Raw genomic sequence first — 5,536 nt, 5'->3', positions numbered from 1 at the left:
CGGGTGTTCACACCTAGGTGTGTGACGTGTCTTCTCCCTCACGCTGCGTTTGGTCCACACACACATCACCCATGTGCCGCGAAAAAAGCAACAAAAAGAGAGAAAGAGATTAAAAAGGGAAAATGGAGACAGGGAAAGAGAAGAAGAAAGAAATTTTAAAAAAAGAGACCAAAGTCACAGCGAGAAGGAAGACTACTGAGCCCAGAGCGACACCTAGTGACCACACCGTCAACAGCACACTGCGGCCCCAATTCGCCGGAGACGTCTGGTGGACCCCAGGGCACTGTGCCAAGGGAGGCCGAGGGCAACCTGTGGCGGACCCGGGGCCACGGTGTCTGCAGCCGATTCCCAGGCGGGCACAGGAGGCCGGGGAAACTCATTCTCAGCGGGGGGGGGGGGGGGGGGGGGAAGTAATTGCAAAGTCACACCAGACAGATCCCTTTCCAGTTCATAAACGTGGTGATCGCGTGTTCACACGCATGTGTGAGATGCACCTCCTGCTGTGCTGGTACATCACCCGCATGACGTGAAACCATGAATACGGGGGAGGGGGGGGTTGCGATTAAAGTCACGCCAGGTCCCAGGATAGTTCGTGAGCATGATGATTGCATGTGTTTGGACGAAAAAAGGGGGGGTGGGGTGTAAAGAAAGGAAGAGCGAGCGAGGAAGAAGAAAAAAAAAGTCACACCTTCGGCCACATAGTGAGGAAGGGAAGGAGAGGGAGTCGGGAAGCTGCAGCTGCAGAGCCTTCTCATGGTGACCCCTTCCCTAGTGTCAACAAGGCCAGCCCCGCATTGTGACGGGGACATCTGGTGGACCCCGTGGACCATGGCATCCACGGTGGCACCGGCAGATGGCCTGCTGGTCGACCTCGATTCACAGGGGAAGAAGAGGGTGCAGGCAGCGGAGACAGGTGGGATTCGGACCAGATGACCCCTCCACTGCTGCCACAGCAGGGGACAGGGCCGCAGCACCCAGACAGCCACAACTACCATGTCCACGCATCGCCACCACCCAGGACAGTAGCGGCACCACATGGGGCCCACCCCACCAACAACCCCCAGTGCTGCCACCACTTTGGTCACCCACTCCAACAACATGCTCTCCCGGAACGCGGGTACCAGCCCAAGGGATAAACCCCAGAGGGATGTTCGGGGAGGAGGCCTCAGGGGCCATCACTCATTCCTTCATAACCGCACTCAGCCATCTCTCAGGACCCACTGACCCCATGTTCAACTGCTGTTCACATCGAACCCTTCTCCACTTCAGCCTTCAAAGTTCTCATTTGAATATTTGCTACTACCATCAAAATCTGCACCTGCTGCAGCTCCACCCGGCCCACGTCCTAGGCTTCAAGGCTCACTGCAAACTTCAAAGTTTGAGAGTAGGTTAAAGATCATTTCGGACCCAAGATCTCTAACCATTCACTTTACTGGATAAAACTGCGGTGGCGGGGAGGGTTTGCGAGAGTGCCAGCTATCCTGAGGGAAACTTCAAAAGGAACCAGTTACTAGACAGTTCAGTTAGTCTTTCGCCCCTATACCCAGGTCGGACGACCGATTTGCACGTCAGGACCGCTACAAACCTCCACCAGAGTTTCCTCTGGCTTCGCCCTGCCCAGGCATAGTTCATCTTTCGGGTCCTAACACATGCGCTTGTGCTCCACCTCCCCGGCGCCTGGCTGGCGAGACGGGCCGGTGGTGCACCCTCGGCAGACTGGAGAGGCCTCAGGATCCCACCTCAGCCGGCCAGTGGCACCAGCTTTCACCATCCTTGCACCACAGCGGTTTTTGTGCGAGCCCCTGACTCACACGTTAGGCTCCTTGGTCCGTGTTTCAGGAGGGGTCAGGTGGGTAGCCGATGTCACCACCGACCCCAAGGGCATGCTTGGCTTTCAAAAACGTCCAGCATGGCCCCTGGAGAGAAAACAATACCCTGGACCCAATGGCACAACCCACCTGGGGTGCACTGGGGCCAGTCCGCCCCACCCCCAGATGCACGGGCCTCCCCAAAGCCCCCTGGGAGGGGGTCCGAGGAGAGCACAGAGGGGGTGGGGGAGCGGTGGCAGCATGGGAGGGGCAGCCCACCCCCCCAGAGAATCAACAGCATGCCCACGTGGAGGGAAGCCCAATTGCGTGGGAACCTCCATGGGGCTGTGCACCAGCATGGGAGAGAGCACAGCAACAGGTTTGCTTCCTCAGCCCCAGGATTCAGCCAGCGCTGCTGCCAGGGGGCTGTAACACTCGGGGGCTGGGCCTACCCCCCACTGTGCCCCCTCCTCTCGGGAGAGGGAGGGTGGCAGAGTGGACAGGGACCCCCAAGCCACCTTCCCTGCCAGGCCTCCCCAGCCATTATGTAGCCTGTCGAGGCGCATCACCAGCAGTGGAAATGCACCCAGCAGGAGCCGGTCGCTGGACGGGGGGCAGGCCCCCACCAACGCCAGCCCTGGCCGCACTCGCCCATCCAGGCACCATCAGAGCCCCTCAACACACCTGGAAGGGGGAGGAGGAGGGGCAGCACAGGAGGGAGGGTGGGTGAAGCGGTCAGGAGGAATGGGGTGGCAGAAAAGATCCACCGGATCGGTGGCAGGGCCAGACGACACCATTGGGTTGAATCCTCCAGGCAGACTGCACGGACCCCACCCATTTACCTCTTAATGGTTTCACACCCTCATGAACTCTCTTCAAAGTTCTTTTCAACTTTCCCTTACGGTACTTACTATCGGTCTCGTGCCGGCATTTAGCCTTAGATGAAGTTTACCACCCGCTCTGGGCTGCATTCCCAAGCAACCGGACTCCGGGAAGACCCGGGCCCGGCGCACCGGGGGCCGCTACCGGCCTCACACCGTCCATGGGCTGGGCCTCGATCAGAAGGACTTGGGCCCCCCACAAGCAACACCAGGGAGTGCGTCTTCCTAACAACACATCCCCCCCCCCGCACCCCACCACGGGGGGATTCAGCACTGGGCTCTTTCCTGTTCACTCATTACTGAGGGAATCCTGGTTAGTTGCTTTTCCTCCGCTGACTAATATGCTTAAATTCAGCGGGTCGCCATGTCTGATTTGAGGTCGCCTCCCAGAGGGGAGGCACCCACACAGTGGGGAAAAAGGGCGCATCCCAGTGCACATTTGGACACTTGGAGAGGCGAGGGCAGAGGTGGGAGTGGCCACACACACTCAACAGAGCAGGGGGCGCCACAGTCAACCACTGTCCCCGGCCCTCCATACAATGGCACCTCCCCAGCCATGCCCCGTGAGGACCCCAGCAGCAGCCTAGGCATGTCACAAAGGCAGGCACGGGGAAGGAGAGCATGTCAGAGGCCAGGGGGCAACAGGACAGAGCACAGGTCAGTCAGCATGGACCAGCCGGTGGGTCGAAGACCACACACGTCAGCCAACCACAACTGCACAAGCACAAGGGGTGCACCAAGACACACAAGGGAGGGAGGGGGTCACAGAGAGGGGCGCCATTGGGCCGTAAACAGGGACAGGCTGGTGGCACCCTCTTCCCCCTCCACCTCCAGATGAGACCAGAGCCCCCCACCAACAGACTACCCTCCTTCTCCCCAGGCACCCAGGCATCCTCTCGGCCAGGCAGGGACCAGCCAAGACAGGGCTTCAACCCCATTCTAAGCCCCATGCCCAGGCTCAGGACACACAGCATGGCAGTGGGCCACAGCAACCCCAGGGGTGGGCACACAATGGCATATGACACCACGGTGTCCCACGGGTCACCAATGGGGCACGTATCCCCAAGGCGCAGGACCAAACAGGCAATACAGTGGGTACGTGACGCAGCCCCCTGTACACACCATGCACGTTTGGTTGGCAGCACCAGGGAAGAGGGCAAGAAGAGGGGTATGGGGGAGCCGGGCCAGACCACCTGGTTGCTGCTGGGGGCAGGTGGCAAAAGACAGCAACCCAGACAGACACAACACCCTCACACACCCAAACCTCATCCCCAATCCCCAGCACCAACCAACCAAGACACACCAAGGCACACGATGGGCACAGGAACCCCCCATTGGGCCCTCCCAGGCAAACCCCAAGAAGGGGGAAGGCCTGCCCACACACAGCACAAGGCAGCTCCTGAGAGCATTGCACCGCGGAGGCCACAGGAGAAATCTGGGGGTGAGAAAGCCCTCCTGGCCTCTCTCCCTCATCGCAGGCAGCAATGTGACCCCACCACACCCCCCACCCCATGCACCAACGGCAGGCCTAACATGGGGGGATCAGACAGAAGAGGGTCACATCGCCAAGGTCTGCACTTAGGGGGACAGAGGCCCCCTTAGCAGGGCCCTGCGGTAGAAACCCCCAGCCTCATGACCCAGTGGAGGCCCTGAGGCACAACCCAGGGGGCAATTGACTGATCTCCAAGCAATGGCTCAGACAGGCGTAGCCCCAGGAGGAACCCGGGGCCAAAAGTGCCTTCAAGTGTCTATGATCAATGTATCCTGCAATTCACATTAATTCTCGCAGCTAGCTGCGTTCTTCGACTCACGAGCCGAGTGATCCACAGCTAAGAGTCATATGAGGTTTGATGGGCAAGGCCCTCTGCGGAGGGAGGCCCTCCCTGGCACACCTTCCCCCCACCCCACCAAGGAGGAGGGAATTGCCTCAGGCCAGCCAGTCAAGACAACAGGACCAGACTCCAAAAGGTCGGAAGTTCTCACACAGGGCACATGGCATGCGGGCACAGACCCCCATGTGGCATGCAGCAATGGATGCAACAATGACCACCAAGGTCAAGCCCCCTTTTCCATGACAACCACCAATGACCCATGGCACATTGCACACACATGCGCAGCACCCCAGACCAGGGGTGGAGTCTGGGTGACATGGGAGGAGCAGGGGAGGAGGAAGGCCTGGGGTCTGCCGGGGCAAGGCCAGGCCTTCCAGACCTCCACCCCCTCCACCCAAACAATGCCAGGCCCACTGCCCCAACCCACAGTGCAGACAGGCAACCCCCAGGGGTCCTTAAACCTCCACACCAAAACATGCTAGGTACCTGGACGGGGGTGCAGATGGGGAGGAAAGATGGCGGCATGCACCCTTCACCAACAATCGCCAGCCACACCAACACACCACCTCCCCAGTTCAAGCTGCAGCTGCCACAGGGCACCACATCTCACGACCCTACCACAGCCATGACGGGGCACCCAACCCCCCCCACCAACCACATGAACGGATGGCAGATGAATGGCAGGGGTGGGAGGGGTGGAACACATCCCAGGCCAGTGGCCACAGGAGATGACAGGATGCGGCAGGACCCCCTGGTGGCTGAGTCCCCAGCCACCCCCCGGAACTGCGGGCAAACTCCACAGGGAAGGGACCACCACACCCTCAATGCGCATCATAAGAGATGTGCCAAGGGTGGCCCACACTGCAGGCAGTCATGGACAGCACCGTAAGGCAGGGGCCAGGGTGTGTGGCCAGCAGGCCAGCAGGGTGCCAAGAGGGGCACACACGCAGTCCCCCGAACCTCAAACCACCCTAGCGGGAAGGACGGGGAGCCAGGACAGCAATGGCCCTTGCAC

General features: G+C 60.2%; 2 pseudogenes; one reads left to right on the top strand and one right to left on the bottom strand.

Moving 5' to 3' along the window:
- Positions 1–435: 435 nt before the first annotated feature.
- LOC123648758 lies at positions 436–527 on the top strand (annotated as a pseudogene).
- Positions 528–4,378: 3,851 nt separating this feature from the next.
- On the bottom strand, positions 4,379–4,527 carry LOC123648765 (annotated as a pseudogene).
- Positions 4,528–5,536: the final 1,009 nt, after the last annotated feature.

The sequence above is a fragment of the Lemur catta genome, chromosome 12, assembly GCF_020740605.2.
Source record: "Lemur catta isolate mLemCat1 chromosome 12, mLemCat1.pri, whole genome shotgun sequence".
Taxonomy (NCBI): domain Eukaryota; kingdom Metazoa; phylum Chordata; class Mammalia; order Primates; family Lemuridae; genus Lemur; species Lemur catta.
Note: the sequence above shows the minus strand (reverse complement) of the source record. Positions and strands in the feature narration are given on the sequence as shown.